The sequence below is a fragment of the Bos indicus x Bos taurus genome, chromosome 26 (genome assembly GCF_003369695.1).
Source record: "Bos indicus x Bos taurus breed Angus x Brahman F1 hybrid chromosome 26, Bos_hybrid_MaternalHap_v2.0, whole genome shotgun sequence".
NCBI classification, from domain to species: domain Eukaryota; kingdom Metazoa; phylum Chordata; class Mammalia; order Artiodactyla; family Bovidae; genus Bos; species Bos indicus x Bos taurus.
In genome coordinates, this window is record NC_040101.1 from 5,047,624 (window position 1) to 5,065,310 (window position 17,687).

Consider the following 17,687-nt stretch of genomic DNA (forward strand, 5'->3'; position numbering starts at 1 on the left):
GTTTTGTTGACACCCAGCCACACTCATTTATTTCAGCAAGATCTGGGGTTGCTTTCAGGCTAATAGCAGAGTTGAGTCGTTGAAGCTACAACAGAGACCGTATGATCCACAAAGCCTACAATACTGATATTTAGGAAATGTTTGCCAATCCCAACTCCAGATGAGTAAATGGGCTGTTACACTTTAGTGTGTAGGCTTGAGAAGACTCTTGAGAGTCCCTTGGACAGCAAGAAGATCAAACCAGACAGTCCTAAAGGAAATCAAACCTGAATATTCACTGCAAGGACCGATGCTGAAACTCCAATACTTTGGCCACCTCATGCAAATAGCTGACTCATTGGAAAAGACCCTGATGCTGGGGCAGGAGAAGAAGGGGGTGACAGAGGGTGAGATGGTTAGATAGCATCACTGACTCAATGGACATGAGTCTGAGCAAGCTCTGGAAGATAGTAAAGGATGGAGAAGCCTGGAGTGCTGCAGTCCGTGGGGTCGCAGAGTCGGACACAACTTAGTGACTAAACAACAGCAACGACAGTAACCATACCGGTAGCCTCTCAGGGATTCTGTGTGTATTCATGGAAATAATTTATGTTGAGTGCTTAGCACAACCCTTGTTACATAGTGAGTGCTCAAAAAACTATTGATAAGGAGGAGGAGGATATCCAGGGTGCTATGGGAGCACAGCAATAGCTAGCAGTAGGGGACACCAGGGAAGGCTGCCTGGAAGCAGTGACGTCTGAGACAATATGTGAAGGATTCATCAGTACTACCGGGTGAATTCTAGCTCCCAGGCAGTGGAAGCACATGTAAGAGCCAGAAGTGGAAAGCATGATACTTTGTAACACGTTTGTAACAAATTCAGTCCTGCTGGAGTGACTGACATGAGACAGGATGCTGGGTGAGTCTGAGCTGGGAGAGCCAAGACACATGTGAAACTTACCTTGAGGCTATGGGAATCCAGTAAAGGCTTAATAGGGGTTGGTGTCACCAGGCTTGCATTTTAGAAAGAATTGCTCTGGCTGCAGCATGGAGAATGCATTAAAGGGGCAGGCACAGAAGCCGGGAGACCCCATGGCAGGCAGTTAGGGTATCGGACTGGAAGATGGAGGTGGTGGACACAAGGGCTGGGGCAGTGGGGATGGAAGGATACAGGGTCTGGAAGAGCTTGAATGGAACGGATATAGGGCTGAGGGAGAAGAAGAAGAAGCCAAGGCGGTATCCCGGTATCCCAGTGTCCCAGCTGGCAAACCTGAGCGGCGATACGACATTCTCTAAACTAGGGGATGGGAATGCAGGTTGGTGCGCAAGGGCCAAGGGGGGCAGGGAAAGATACAGAGCCAGCGGGCACATCATAGCAGGTTGGCAGGGAATGGAAGGCACACCCATCAAGGTAACTCAGGGAGCATGGCGAACGCACCCATGATGATGGTGGGGGCAGGACTTAAGGGGCAGAAGGATGTGAAGCTGCCAGAAAATGGGGTGGGAAGGTCACCACCACCTCGAGGTCGGAAGGAGAGGGGGAACCAGTCAGAGAGGGGAGTAATGCGGAAGGGGTGGGAGGGACCTGGGGCGAAAACCCCTGACGTCAGTCTCTCAATCCCCCACACTCTCCTGAAGAAGAGGGTGAGGGAGCCAGCCACCAGCTGGGCACCAAGCTGGGGGGAGGGGGCACCTCTGAAGGGCCCAGGTGGCATCCAAGTGGAGCTGTGCCCAGGTAGCTGAGTACGGACATGCAAAACCCAGGGCACCTGAGCTCAAGACACAGAGGAGCCGTCAGCCTGGGTCTGGGGCTGGCAGAGGAAGATCACAGGGAGGGTCCCTGGAGGGGCCATCAAGGAGGTGGGAATCAGGAGGCTGTGGCTTCCTGAAGACCTGGGGAAGGGGGTGTTTCTCCAAGGGAAAGGTGTGCTGGGTGGAGGGCTGGTCAAAGGGTCGGACCCTGACTGTGTAAACACCCAAGACTTTCCAGGCAGTGCTGAAAGCCACCTTGAGAAAATCCCTGGGCCCCCCAGATCCCCCACTGGCATCATGCACTAACTGAAGGTCGTGACAGCCCCTCCGTGGTTTTAGGGTGACAGGGTGACGACCGTCAGGTGCTGGAGACGGACCGGCGCATAGTAAGTGCACAGCATGTAACTTGCTTCTCCAGACTCTGCGCATTTTTGGAAACGCTCATCTTGTCTCTTCCATCAGCAGAGAAGACTTAAAACATATGAAGTCATAGGAAGCAACTTCAGCACCGCAATAGGAGAACAAGACAGATAATAACTCACCCTTCTTCTAAAATGATAACTCACCCTTCTTCCAAGACACCCAAGTGTCTCTATTAGAGGAACATTTTAATCTGCAGACATTCTGACAATGGAAATCCTTAATGACTTAGAGCAATGAAAGAAATGTGCTCTATCAGATAGCATTTCACCTGGTATTTAAAATAAAAACAGAATAAACCTTTTTGTCAGGTTATTCAATTCTTATTTGATGTTGGTTTTAATTAGTTCAAGCTACCTAAATTATCAGGAAAAATTAAACCAAGTCTGCTTTTTTAAAAAAAATTGGCTACTAGCAAACAATTGAAGAGGGCAGGGAGAGGGCATTCTATCTTTTTTTCAGCATCTCTTAACTGTTCTTGTTGGACAGGAAATATTTTATTGTCAACAGATTTGTTACAAATTTATGAACCATTTTAACCTTTTTCTGTTGCACGGAGAACGTTCTCTGGTAAAAGGATTTGAAGAAATTGCTCAGAGCCGACTCTTGGCTGGCGGTTCTCCCACCCTCCCCGGAGGGCTCCTGGGAGGGTGAGGATCTCTGTAGAACAATCACTCGAGTCTGTCGAGGGGAGCGTAATGTTTAGGACATTTAGAAGTCATCTTCGTAATACAATAAATAGAATGAAGCACCAAGAGATTATTCATGCCTATTGACCTATGAAAGTGAAAGAAATGTGACCACATTAAAAAAAAAAAAAAGAGGAGGAAATAAAATCCCGTTTATGGAAACATTTTAAAAACACTTTACATTTCATCATTGGTCAAAATGCCCCCCAAACTATTGGTTAATCCACTTTTCCTAAGCAAAGCTGGCCTCTGATAATCAGCAGAGGGCAGAGCCCTGTCCAAGATTAGCTGCTAGAAGCAGAAACACAAGTGTTCATTGAGCTGATTGCATTGTCCTCTTTAGGCAGTAATCTTTGTCAGAGAGCTCTAAAACAAGAGCAGAGGATTACAAACCGAACGGTCACTCTTTTTGCACAATGAGGTAAATGGAAACATTTTCTTTTGTGTAGAAATGTCATCATCTCACTAATGAGTTTTGAGGATAAACAGGAAGATATGATCATTTAGCCAGAGTTACCCCTTCTCGCCTTCAGAACGAAGGCTCTCGAGCCGTTTTAAAAGAAGTGATTAGACTCTGGCTGTGTGCAGTGCCCTCATTAAGCTGTTCAATCTATGACAGGGTTGATCCAACAAGTATTCGGGGAGTCAACAGGACGGCCGCAGCCTTCCCATGTTTGGACATGTTTGCGAATTAAAACAGTCTCCAAAAGGAAATTCTGCATTTAAAAAATCCTTGAAGACTTCTCTGGTGGCACAGTGGATAAGAATCCACCGGCCAATGCAGGGGATAAGGGTTCAACCCTTGATCCAGGAAGATCCCACTCGCTGCAGAGGAGCTAAGCCTGTGCAGACAACTACTGAGCCCATGAGCCCGAACTACGGAAGCCCCGCACCTAGAGCCTGCGCTCCGCAACCGGAGGAGCCTCCGCGACAAGACGCCTGTGCTCCGCAGCAAGAGAAAGACCAGAGCAGCAGTGAAGACCCAGCGTGGCCAAAAGGGAACAGACTTAATTAACTAATTAAAAAATAAAAAATCCCTGAAAGTGAGCATCATAAAGAAGAAAGGGTTACAACCTAAGCTCCTGATCATAAAATAAATAGAAAAGGAATTGTGCTCATATAACATTCAAGGTAGTGGTAAATATTCTTTCTTAAAAATACCTTTATATAATACCATATGGTATTTTATATGTGCCACGTGGAACAGCAGTTAATGCAATGAGGTAGTTCAGTTCAGTCGCTCAGTCTTGTCCGACTCTTTGCGACCCCATGAACCGCAGCATGCCAGGCCTTCTTGTCCATCACCAACTCCAGGAGTTCACTCAAACTCATGTCCATTGAGTCAGTGATGCCATCCAACCATCTCATCCTCTGTCGTCCCCTTCTCCTCTTGCCCTCAATCTTTCCCAGCATCAGGGTCTTTTCAAATGAGTCAGCTCTTCGCATCAGGTGGCCAAAGTATTGGAGTTTCAGCAACTAGGTAAGCATTGGGTAAAAGTTAGAAACCACATCCCAAGGATCTTAAAGCTACCAGGTTCATGAGACCTTCACAGTTCAGTTCAAATGCTCAGTCATGTCTCACACTTTGCAACCCCATGGACTGCAGCATGCCAGGCCTCCCTGTCCATAGCCAACTCCTGGACTTTACTCAAACTCATGTCCATTGAGTTGGTGATGCCATCCCACCAGCTCATCCTCTTTTGTCCCCTTCTCCTCTCTCCTTCAATCTTTCCCAGCATCAGGGTCTTTTCAAATGAGTCAGTTTTTCGCATCAGGTGGCCAAAGTATTGGAGTTTCCGCTACAGCATCAGGCCTTCCAATGAATATTCAGGACTGATTTCCTTTAGGATGAACTGGTTGGATCTCCTTGCAGTCCAAGGGACTCTCCAGAGTCTTCTCCAACACCACAGTTCAAAAGCATCAATTCTTCGGTGCTCGGCTTTCTTTATAGTCCAACTCTCCCATCCATACCGGACTACTGGAAAAACCATAGCCGTGACTAGACAGACCTTTGTTGGCCTTCACAGGCAGTAGCAATTCACCTAGTTGGCTACCTGTAGGAACCAGGTAATTTGAGCAAGGCAGTGGATGTCTTTTTAACCTCCAACTGTCAGACTGGATTGAGAATAATGAAGTTTGACAAGACTCAAGTTGAAAAAGGGTTCATCACGACAGATCGGCTACAAGGTCTGAATTTTAACACAAAGGTAATACTGTGCTGTGATTGAAAAGTTAGCTAATCTGTGTGTTTTTCTATAAAACACAGCACTTCACAGAAAAAATGTGCACCCAACCGACACCAGAGTTCTTGGCTTTGGAAATACATTATTCAACGAACATTTACAGGTGTATATATTTGAATAACATGTTATTTAAAAAAAAAAAAAAAGAATTTGCTGCTCTGTGTCGCGTACAAAGCCTACCCCTGGGGATGCAAAGAGGAGGGAGCCTAAGCCTGTCCTCAGAACGGAAGGAAGGAAGACATGACTCAAACTGGCTGGGACCACTCCAGTCGAAGTGCTGTGAGGAGCCAGGGTGATTTGGGAGAACACTCTCCTGAGCCTGAGGGTCAGGGAAAGCTCATCGAGGAGACGATGTCTGTTTCATCTCTTAAGGAAGACTGAGGGTATGACAGAGTGGGGAGGAAAAATAATTTCAGGCCGACGGAACAAAGCGATCATATATATTTTTGGCAACCCACTCCAGTACTCTTGCCTGGAAAATCCCATGGACGGAGGAGCGTGGTAGGCTACAGTTAATGGGGTCACGAAGATTCGGACACGACTGAGTGACTTCACTTTCATTTTTCATGTACATCTAAATAAGCAAAATAATGTATAAATATATAGAACTTTATACAGTTTAGGTAGTACACAAAATATACATGGGCTAGGTACAAAATGTTTAAATATTCTAAAAAGTAAAGAATTTTTTTTTTTAAAGTAAAGAATGTTTAAGTCACTTTCTCAGATCACAATGCAATCAAATTACAAATGTATGATTTAAAAGAAATCTTAAAATATTTTGAAAGTAAAACTTTTCAGTCCTGTAGTTAACATTTGAGACAAGAGGAGATCAGAATTGCAATCATAGAATATTTATTTAATAATGACAATGGGAACTTCAAATGTAAAATCCTCAGTTATACTCTTATACGTTCTTTATTATTAAATTGAAAAATTGTAAGCATGCTTATCATTCAACTAAAGAAGTGAATGAGAAAAATAACCTGAGAAAAACATGATGAATAAATTAATCAAGAGAAAATAATGAAACTGGAATATATTTTTAAAACTCAAGACTCAGGCAGACCCAAGCACTGTTTCTATAAAAAAAAAACAAAAACAAAAACAAAAACAGTGAAACAGACAAGCCTCTCGAAAATCTAATCAGGAAAAATGATTGACGACGAAAGCACACCGTTGTGAGTGAGAAAAGGATAAAAGCCAATGCAATCATTTCAAAGACGAAGAATAAGCAACTCTAAAAAAGCAAGGCATTTTAAAATTTGAATGAAACAGGTGATTGTTTTAGGGAAGCACAACTAAACCAAAACCAATTTCAAAAGAAGGTGAAAACAAAGAAGCCAAAAATAATTTTTAAATCTATCAAGAAGGTATCACAAAAATCAAAACCCCAAGCTCTGATGCTATTGAACACGTCTGTCCATCACATTTAATTCCGTCACCCTTTGCCACGAATACTGGTATCCCCCACTTACACAGTAATCCCATTTCTGTTTCTAAAGCCAGTTGTTCAATAAGGACTCGTTACCCTTCAACCAGGGGCTTTCCAGATGGTAAAGAATCTGCCTGCTAATGCAGGAGACACAAGAGATGTGGGTTTGATCTCTGGATTGGGAAGATGCTCTAGAGGAGGAAATGGCAATCCACTCCAGTATTCCTACCTGGGAAATCCCATGGACAGAGAAGCCTGATGCGCTATAGTCCATAGGGTTGCAAAGAGTTGGACATGGCTGAACGATTTACCTTGCATGCACGAATCCTTCAGTCACACTTGCTATGATTTGATGACTTCTTGGCATGTCAGGGGTGGGTAAGACCTGGGAGCTAGCACCGGTTGGGTGTCCAGTGGCACACAGGCCCAGGATGGAGTCCCTGAAGCAGGGAGTTGCCTGGGTTGTTTGCTCTGTGGAGTTCTGAGTCCCAGGTTGAATTAATTCCCAGGATAGACAGGCAGCAGGAAGCTCTGCCAAAGTGGTCTTCCATGTGGTCCTGTAAGTCAAGCCTGCATTTCTGCCCTGCTTGTTATTTCTATTTCCCAGGGAAGAATTCCTCCTCTCTGACATATTCCACTTTGCAGGGGGAGGGAAGTTGTTCAAGCCATTCATCCATTCTGCCTCCCATCCATCATCCTGGCCAAGCACCCAGTACGGGCAGAGGTCCAGGTGCTGAGGGGCTGGGAAGCTAGACCAGCCCCCAGCCCACCCTGATGCATGGACCATAGCCTTGGAGGCTAAAACCAGGCGCCCTCTTGCACTCTCTCCTCTCGTAACAAGGCAATATGCACCCTGGAGTAACGAAACCCTTTTCTCACTGACGAATACTATCCTTAGTATTGTGTTCAGCTCCTCTGGAGATGAGGTCTATAATACTGCTGAGGACACAGCTGGCAGTCTTCCTGGGAGCGTTGCTTTCACGATGGGTGGACAGCATGCTTAACAATCAGGCAAGTCTCAGGGGCTGTGACGGAAGGGGCCGGGTTGAGAGCAGAGAGCAGGGAATGCTGGGAAACTCCTCTGCCTGTTGTGTGGCCCAGCTGGGGAATCAGCGTCTACACAACCCGGTTGTGAAGTGAGTTCTTCCCTTCTGCTGAGCCCCCAGGGACGGCTTTCCTCCGCATGATCCCAGACCACCTTCTGAGGTGCTTTCTGACCCAGGGGCCTCATCTCCTAAAAGCTCGCCATGTGACCGGACAAGACTGGGCCTGCAGGGGTGCCTGCAGAAGACCTGCAAAGGGAAAGCGGGGCTCAGGACTCAGAAGCTCAACAGTGGTGGTGTGAATGGACCCAGCTGGCACTGACCAGACAGCTGGCATCGTAAGAACCAGGGAGGCACCACTGTATTCATCCTGTTCTGGGTGTCCAGCTGTCGTTTTGAAATAAGAGCTCCTCCAGCAAGCAAGTTCTAGGGTGGACAGAGAGAAGGAACTAGAGGCTGGACCTTGACTTGGTTCATAAAGGTGACAGGCTCTAGACCATGAAGTCCAGAGTGTTTTCCTGGACTCATGGAGCTGACCATGGATCTGTGCAAAATCTGAAGCGGAAGACTCTCTGTGCATAAATACACCTTGGTAAGGCTCACAATGGCTATCATGGCCAGGCAGGGCTCCATACAGACCTATCCTGGATTCTGGAATTCATTATTGAGGAGCTTAATGTTTTATCATACAAAGGAGTTCAGCAAGATAGGCACTTGGATGTTTTCAAAGTCAATATGCCCAGGAGAGAGTCATATATTAAAGATTATGCATTTTTAGTTTTTTTTTTCTTGTTATTATCGCTCCTGACATTGGTTTCTGCTGACTTCGTTTTTCATTCTCAAAAGTTTCTCATAACTTCGTGTGATGGTTTAACTCATGCAGTAATTGTTAGTTGTATGTTTAATGTGGAAAGAGCCCAGAATGAGGGGCTAATGGGAGACCAAAAATGTTAAGGTTATTGAAAGCCAAGTCCACTTTCTTTGGGAGTGGAGTGGGGTGAGCTATGCAGCTGGTGGCAGCTTGGACCCCGTGACCAGGCTCAGTTCTAACTAGGTTTGGAAGGAAATGATGGACGAGGCCCTAAGGATACGAGAAAGGAAGGCGTGCCAGGTAACAAGTGAGTCCAGGCGCGAATTAGGGATGTGAGAGCTGGACTATAAAGAGAGCCGAGCACCAAAGAATTGATGTTTTTGATCTGTGGTGCTAGAGAAGACTCTTGAGAGTCCCTTGGACTGCAAGGAGATCCAACCAGTCTGTTCTGAAGGAGATCAGTCCTGAATGTTTATTGGAAGGGCTGATACTGAAGCTGAAACTCCAATACTTTGGCCACCTGATGCGAAGAACTGACTCATTGGAAAAGACCCTGATGCTGGGAAAGATTGAGGGCAGGAGGAGAAGGGGACGACAGAGGATGAGATGGTTGGAAGGACATGAGTTCGAGTAAGCTCTGGGAGTTGGTGATGGACATGGAGGTCTGGCGTGCTGCAGTCCATGGGGTCTCGAAGAGTCGGACACGACTGAGCGGAACTGAGACAAGCAGACAACAGAGGGACATGGGGGCGCCCCTGAGTCCTGAGTCTTCCCGTGACCTCCTGCGCCCTCTGCTGGCAGATTGTGTGCACTGCGGTTTCTCCTGTGAGTTCTGTTTTCTGATGGCAGGCTGTCTCTCTCTGCCCTTAGTAAAACCCCAAGGCCTTTCCCAGAGCCAGTCCAGCACACAGGTGGAGGGTGGCCAAAGTGTTTCCTCTGGCTTGCTGTCCTGTCCTGGTCACTGACACCTCCTGCCCCTGCATTGATGTGGCTGGCCTGGGTTTCCAATACTTAATCCCTCCTGTGGGGGCAGGGGCTTCTCCCCTGGGACCTCCTTCCAGGGTGGGGAGGAGGCTCTGATTCACACTGTCCCACAGCCTCTGATGTAGCCCAGGTTTTTCCAAAGTGTGGAACCTGAGACAGGTGGTTTGCGTGGGGAAGTGAAAGGTGCATACGGAGGAGATGATGGAGCAGAACTCACCTGCCCACTTCAGCACCAAGGATCTGTAAGCCGGTCACAGACCACACTCTGCCGAGATGGGCGACTTGTCAGTGCGGTTCCTGGGCTGTGTCATATGCCGTGAGGATGCTGTGCCTTTTCAAGCTGTGCCTTTTCCAAGCTCACACTTGGAGCTGCTGCTGATAGAAGGCCTCCTCCTGTGACCCTGTGTGTGGAGGGAAGTGCTTGGGAGGAGGGGGAAGGAGGCTGAAACCCTCACTGGGCCCCAGGTGGATTAGCACATCCTTCTCACTTCCTGCAGACAGCTGGGAGCAGGGTGGAGTGCAGGGTCCTACTCGAAGCCAGTTAGATCCGGGCTGAAGTGCTGGGTGTCTGCTCAGCTTGCTCTCCTGTCAAGTGGATATGATCCTGTCTAATAACGCAGAGAGGGTGTCTGGTGCATCGAGAAAGACACAAACAGGTGCTCCACAAATGACCTTTTGGTTTCAACAGCTAGCTATTTGTTAGCAGCCTCTTCTAAAGCATCTCGCATGCGCTTGTGCACCAACACACGCGCACACACACACACGCTCAGACACCCGAGGTCCCAGGAGACGGGCCTCTGCAGCATCTCCCAGGAGCTAAGCAGGGCTCTGCTGAGTCTTCAGCTGCTGCTCAAAGCACCTGCCTGGCCCCATTGCCTTCACTTACACACAGGGAGGAGAGGAGGTGGCCAAGCATTCTAGAACCACTCGCCTACTCTGTGCAAGCCTCCACTGGCTGCTCCACAGGGCAGAGGTGTCCTGGGAGGAGCTGGGGCAAAGGCATCCCTCTGGAGCTCAGAAACATTAATTCATTTTGCCACATGTCTTGTGCTCTTTTTAAAAAAAATATTTTGTTGAAGTATAGTTGATTTACAATGTTGTGCTAATTTCTTCTGTGCAACAGAGATTCAGTTATATATATATATATATATATATATATATATATATATATATATACATTCTTTTTCATATGTTTTTCCATTATGGTTTATCAGAGGATGTTGAATATAATACCATGGGCTCTACAGTAGGATCTGGTTGTTCATCCTTTCTATACATAATTGGTCGCATCAGCTAATCCCAAACTCCCACTCCATTCCCCCCTCTGCCCACTTCCCCCTCTGCTCCTCTGAGGCATCACGGGGAACACATGTGCTGAGCGAAACATTACCTGGCCTGTTGGTGTGGAAATGGGGACCTTCCTTTGATGGGAAAGACTTGGCCACATCCTAGGTGAAAATTATGATTAATTGAGAGAACGCCCCCCTCTAGTGTCCCCACTCCTTCATTCATGTGCAAATACCAATGAGGTGGGGCTGGAGTTATCAAAGCAGTTTGGGAAATTCACTGATGTGAGAGTCAGTGCTTTCAGGGTGCGTGGGTCTGGACTCCAACAGCCCCCCAAAAATCCCTTCATTTACCAGCCCGGGTCAAGCTCAGGGTGACGGTGGTCCTGTAAGAACCTCATGCCATCCCAGACAACAGAAGACCTGCACAGCCTGCTCCCACCAAGTCCTGCAATGAGTGTTCCTTGTATCAACACGTCTTCTTCCCCAAGAAAGAACACCCACCCACCCACGGCCGCATGATGACCAGTCAGTTTCAGTCATGCTGCCCTGTCGCTTCATGCTCCTTGTCTGGCAGAAAGGAGAGCAGTGGAGGCAGGGCAGTTCTAAGGGGAAAATTGTTTCTTTAGTGCAACTGTGACCTGAAGAACAAGCAGCGCTCCCAGGGAAGCGACTTAACAATGGGTGAGGAGACACCGTTGCCGCTGGGCAGTGGTGGGCACCGCCCAGAGGAGCAGCGGAGCTTCCGTCAGCCTCCTGTCCATGCCCATCGATAGGGAAGCCATCAGCAACAGCTCACGGACACGCCAACAGCTCACGGACATGCCTCCCCCGACCAAGTCATGGAGTCGTGGGAACGTGGTCTATGTCTGGATAGCCTAACTGAAGAATTCGATCCAGGCTGGAATCCCAGCTTCTCTCCAATGAGCTTGGGGACTTTGGCAAAGAGTCTTGACAGACATGCTGCCCCCACCGCAAATGGAGTCAATCACAGCACCCACTCCCCTAGATGGAGATTTCCAAAGTCCAAGAAGGACACACGCTGCCTCCATTGTGTCTGGCACTGACCGCACGTTACGTCCCCTCAGCCAGACCAGAGGGGTGACCAGGGGCACGCTCGCAGCCGTAAGCAGCCAACACCTGCGAGGAGAACAAGCTAGACACACAGCAAGAAGCAGCAGAGACATACGGAAGGTGAACGAAGAACAAATGAAATAGAGAGCAGAAAACCAACTGGGGAAAATCACCAGAACTAAAGGCTGGCTCTTTGAAAAGAGACCAAAGTTTAAGATTTTTCTATGATCCATATCCCTAGACTCAAGATGGCATTTCCCATCCTGTCAGAGAAATCTCTAGCAAGAGATGCAAAGGGTGAGATTTAGCCTTGCCATAGAGACAGGAAAAGAAATGGAAAAGAAATACAAAAAAGCAAAATGGCTGCCTTACAAATAGTTGAGAAAAGAAGAAAAGCAAAAAGCAAAGGAGAAAAGGAAAGATATAAGCATCTGAATGCAGAGTTCCAAAGAATAGCAAGGAGAGATAAGAAAGCCTTCCTCAGCGATCAATGCAAAGAAATAGAGGAAAACAACAGAATGGGAAAGACTAGAGATCTCCTCAAGAAAATTAGAGATACCAAGGGAATATTTCATGCAAAGATGGTCTCAATAAAGGACAGAAATGGTATGGACCTAACAAAAGCTGAAGATATTAAGAAGAGGTGGCAAGAATACACAGAAGAACTGTACAAAAAAGATCTTCACAACCAAGATAATCACAATGGTGTGATTACTCACCTAGAGCCAGACATCCTGGAATGGAATGAAGTCAAGTGGCCCTTAGGAAGCATCACTACAAACAAAGTTAGTGGAGGTGATGGAATTCCAGCTGAGCTATTTCAAATCCTGAAAGATGATGCTGTGAAAGTGCTGCACTCCATATGCCAGCAAATTTGGAAAACTCAGCAGTGGCCATAGGACTTGAAAAGATCAGTTTTCATTCCAATCCCAAAGAAAGGCAATGCCAAAGAATGCTCAAACTACCGCACAATTGCACTCATCTCACACAGGGACAGAGGAGACTAGTGAGCTGCCGTCTATGGGGTTGCAGAGTCGGACACGACTGAAGCGACTTAGCAGCAGCAGCAGTAGCACATGCTAGTAAAGTAATGCTCAAAATTCTCCAAGCCAGGCTTCAGCAATACATGAATCATGAACTTTCAGATGTTCAAGCTGGTTTTCGAAAAGGCAGAGGAACCAGAGATCAAATTGCCAACATCTGCTGGATCATGGAAAAAGAAAGAGAGTTCCAGAAAAATATCTATTTCTGCTTTATTGACTATGCCAAAACCTTTGACTGTGTGGATCACAATGAACTGTGGAAATTTCTGAAAGAGATGGGAATATCAGACAATACCAAACCACCTGACCTTCCTCTTGAGAAACCTGTATGCAGGTCAGGAAGCAACAGTTAGAACTGGAAATGGAACAACAGACTGGTTCCAAATAGGAAAAGGAGTACATCAAGGCTGTATATTGTCACCCTGCTTATTTAACTTCTATGCAGAGTACATCATGAGAAACGCTGGGCTGGAAGAAGCACAAGCTGGAATCAAGATTGATGGGAGAAATATCAATAACCTCAGATATGCAGATGACACCACCCTTATGGCAGAAAGTGAAGAGGAACTAAAAAGCCTCTTGATGAAAGTGAAAAAGGAGAGTGAAAAAGTTGGCTTAAAGCTCAACATTCAGAAAATGAACATCATGGCATCTGGTCCCATCACTTCATGGGAAATAGATGAGGAAACAGTGGAAACACTGTCAGACTATTTTTTGGGCTCCAAAATCACTGCAGATGGTGATTACAGCCATGAAATTAAAAGACGCTTACTCTTTGGAAGGAAAGTTATGACCAACCTAGATAGCATATTAAGAAACAGAGACATTACTTTGCCAACAAAGATCCATCTAGTCAAGGCTATGGTTTTTTCAGTGGTCATGTATGGATGTGAGAGTTGGATTGTGAAGAAAGCTGAGTGTGGAAGAATTGATGCTTTTGAACTGTGGTGTTGGAGAAGACTCTGGAGAGTCCCTTGGACTGCAAGGAGATCCAACCAGTCCATTCTGAAGGAGATCAGCCCTGGGATTTCTTTGGAAGGAATGATGCTAAAGCTAAAAGTCCAGTACTTTAGCCACCTCATGTGAAGAGCTGACTCATTGGAAAAGACCCTGATGCTGGGAGGGATTGGGGGCAGGAGGAGAAGGAGACAACAGAAGGTGAGATGGCTGGATGGCATCACCAACTCGATGGACATGAGTTTGAGTAAACTCTGGGAGTTGTTGATGGACAGGGAGGCCTGGCGTGCTGTGATTCATGGAGTCGCAAAGAATTGACTGAGCGACTGAACTGAACTGAACAGTTTGAACTGATAGAGAGAGGGAAGACTGGGATTGAGACTTGCTGATTTGCTTTTTTTTTTTTTTTGGCTCTTTCTATGAGTCTGTGAAATTAATGGCAGGTTTTTCAGTGAGTGAAAATTAGGCAGAGGTGCAGGGCAGTTGATCCCCTGGGGCCACCCTAAACCAGTGGGAATCCAAATCTAAAGACCCCATCTCCACACTCACTGTCAGGTCAGGGAGACCTAAGGGCTGGTGATGAGAATATGGCAAATCGTTGGCCACCAAAGGGGCAAGGTGACTGTGTCTGCTGGTCTTACACAGGTTGGAATGAGGACAAGGTGGATTCACTAATGTGGTGAACAGTTACAGTTGACCCAAGCTCCAGTTCCAGAGAAAACAGATGGCTTCTCTCTGCATCCAGCCTGCCCCTTCCCCAGTAGAAAGAGCAAATGGTGTCTGAAGACACAATACCAGGGACAAAGTGGACACCAGACAGCCAGCAGCTCTCCACCTGCAGCAGGAGCTGAGCGTGTGCAGAGGGTCTGGTGGGGGCTGCCCCAACTGGGGAGGAGGGATGCCCAGGAGGAGAAGGGGTGGCAGCTGGCACGAGGGAGGCAGGGGTCTTCGAAGCAGGAAGATGTCCACGTCCTTTCTCAGAGTCATCACTCTTCTTTGACGCACATGTGCCGTAATCACAGAGCAGGAACCCATGGTGGGTGTACAGCCCTTCCGGGGTCCTCCTTGCCCACCCAGAAAGAGTTTCCAGTTGCCAGATGGCTTCTGTGGTCTTCAGGGAGGCTGACAGGACCCTGGGAACAAAGAGTGGAGAACTGGAAGGAAAGACTTCCAACAGAGGGGAGAATGACCCGTGAAAATGCGTAGACACACAAACATTTGGGGGTAGGAAGGTGTGAGCTCTCCCAGAGGTTCCAGAGAGAACAGGGAAAGGGGAAGAGAGTGTAGGGACTCAGGTGCGTTTGGGTGGAGGCTGAAGGGTGACAGGGATGGGGAGAGGGTATTTTTTTTGAGGGGGAGAGGGTATTTTTAAGTTGCTTTGCAGGACTTTCAAAAAACATGCCCGCTGCTCCTCCCCTTCTGTTAGACTTGTGGATTTCTGCAAGACCATTGATTTCAATTCTCATGCTTCTTTGAATCAACTTTTCTCAAAGATGGAGTCACCCAAGGTCTTGGCTACAGTGTGAAGATGGACTTGGCCCCTTCTGTCAGTGAAGGTATGCACCGGCCAGGCTGGGGGAAGACCTGGCCACCCCTGCCCTTAACCATCTTCTTTTTCTTTCATCATAGATATCTGTGAGAGGTAATGTGAAATGGTCACTACCAAATTATTGGAAGGATAATAACTTTGAGTAATTAATACACACACGATTTGGTAAGGTACTGTAGCATGAACAGCCATCTTCAGGAATTGCAGCTCTGGCTCATAATAGCATCGTTGTCAGGAAACTAACTGCAGCCCCATGGGCTCCTTTGTCACACTTGTAGAGAAAAATAAACTGGCCCAGTAAAGCAGCCCAATCTGTTGCTGGGTTTTAGTACTGAGTGATGCTTAACACTAGTTGGGGAGGCTTGGAGCCTTCAGAAAAATGAGACTCGCTTACTAAACCTCCCATTTCTAATCTGAAGTCAGTTCTAAAGTTGTCACCATCAGGACTTCCCTGGTAGTCCAGTGGCTAAGACTCCATGCTTCTAACGAAGGGATCCAGGTTCGACCCCAGGTCAGGGAACAAGATCCCACATGCTGCAACTAAGATTCAGTTCAGTTCAGTCGTTCAGTCGTGTCCGACTCTTTGGGACCCCATGAATCGCAGCACGCCAGGCCTCCCTGTCCATCACCAACTCCTGGAGTTCACTCAGACTCACGTCCATCGAGTCAATGATGGCATCCAGCCATCTCATCCTCTGTCGTCCCCTTCTCCTGCCCCCAAGATTCAGTGCAGCCAAATAAATACATAAATACTTAAAGATCTCACCATATAGAAAACCAGCTGTGGGAGGCTGCCCAGTGCCTCGTGCCTGTCAGATTCATGTTACACATCCTGATGAGTGGAGAGTCTCATAACTGAGGATGTTGAGCCATGTGAGCTCTAAGGGTCTCTCCGGGACAAAGTTCTGGGTCTGTTTTCCACTTTTCTAAAGCAAGTGTCTTTTACAGTTGTGGACCCCACACCATTTACTACTGATGGCAAAGCAGGCAGAAGGATGACCATGGTGAATGTGTGCTCTCCAGTACAGCAGGGTTTGAAGTTCAAGTTTGCCTTGCAGAGGAAGTGGGCCTCCCATTCCTCTCTGCTGGTCCATCCCCCACCCTGAAGTTCTGGGAACTGGGCCTGGAATGACTCTCATATCGTTGAACGTTCTCTGTAATTTATTTCATGTAAACTTTCTCTTCACTCAGCAAGAGGTACTGAGGTCCCTGTTCCATTCAGTTCAGTTGCTCAGTCGTGTTCAACTCTGCGACCCCATGGCCTGCAGCACGCCAGGCCTCCTGTCCTTCACCCTCTCCTGGGGCTTGCTCAAACTCATGTCCATCTAGTCGGTGATGCCATCCAACCATCTCATCCTCTGTTTTCCCCTTCTCCTCCTGTCTTCAATCTTTCACAGTATCAGGGTCTTTTCCAGTGAGTCAGATCTTTGCATCACGTGGCCAAAGTGTTGGTGTTTTAGCTTCAGCATCAGTTCTTCCAATGAATATACAGGGTTGATTTCCTTTATGATGGACTGGTTGGATCTCCTTGCAGTCCAAGGGACTCTCAAGAGTTTTCTCCAACACCACAGTTCAAAAGCATCAATTCTTCGGAGCTCAGCTTTCTTTGTAGTCCAACTCTCACATCCATACATGACCACTGGAAAAACCATAGCTTTGAATAAATGGACTTTTGTCAGGACAGTAATGTCGTTGCTCTGCTTTTTAATATGCTGTCCAGGTTGGTCATAGCTTTTTTTCCAAGGAGCAAGTGTCTTTTAATTTCATGGCTACAGTCACCATCTACAGTGATTTTGGAGCCCCCCAAAATAAAGTCTCTCACTGTTTCCATTGTTTCCCCATCTATTTGCCATGAAGTGATGGGATCAGATGCCATGATCTTAGTTTTCTGAATATTGAGTTTTAAGCCAGCTTTTTCACTCTCCTCTTTCACTTTCATCAAGAAGCTCTTTAGCTCCTCTTTGCTTTCTGCCAAAAGGGTGGTACCATCTGCATATCTGAGGTTATTGATATTTCTCCTGGCAATCTTGATTCCAGCTTGTGCTTCATCCAGCTCGGCATTTCACAGGATGTACTCTGCATATAAGTTAAATAAACATAATGACAACATAGAACCTTGATGTACTTCTTTCCCAGTTTGGAACCAGCCTGTTGTTCCATGTCCAGTTCTAACTGTTGCTTCTTGACCTGCATACAGATTTCTCAGGAGCCAGGTCAGGTGGTCTGGTATTCCCATGTCTTGAAGGATTTTCCACAGTTTGTTGTGATCCACACAGTCAAAGGCTTTGGCATAGTCAATAAAGCAGAAATAGATGCTTTTCTGGAACTCTTTTGCATTTTCAATGATCCAATGAATGTTGGCAATTTGATCTCTGGTTCCTCTGCCTTTTCTAAATCCAGCTTGAACATCTGGAGGGTCATG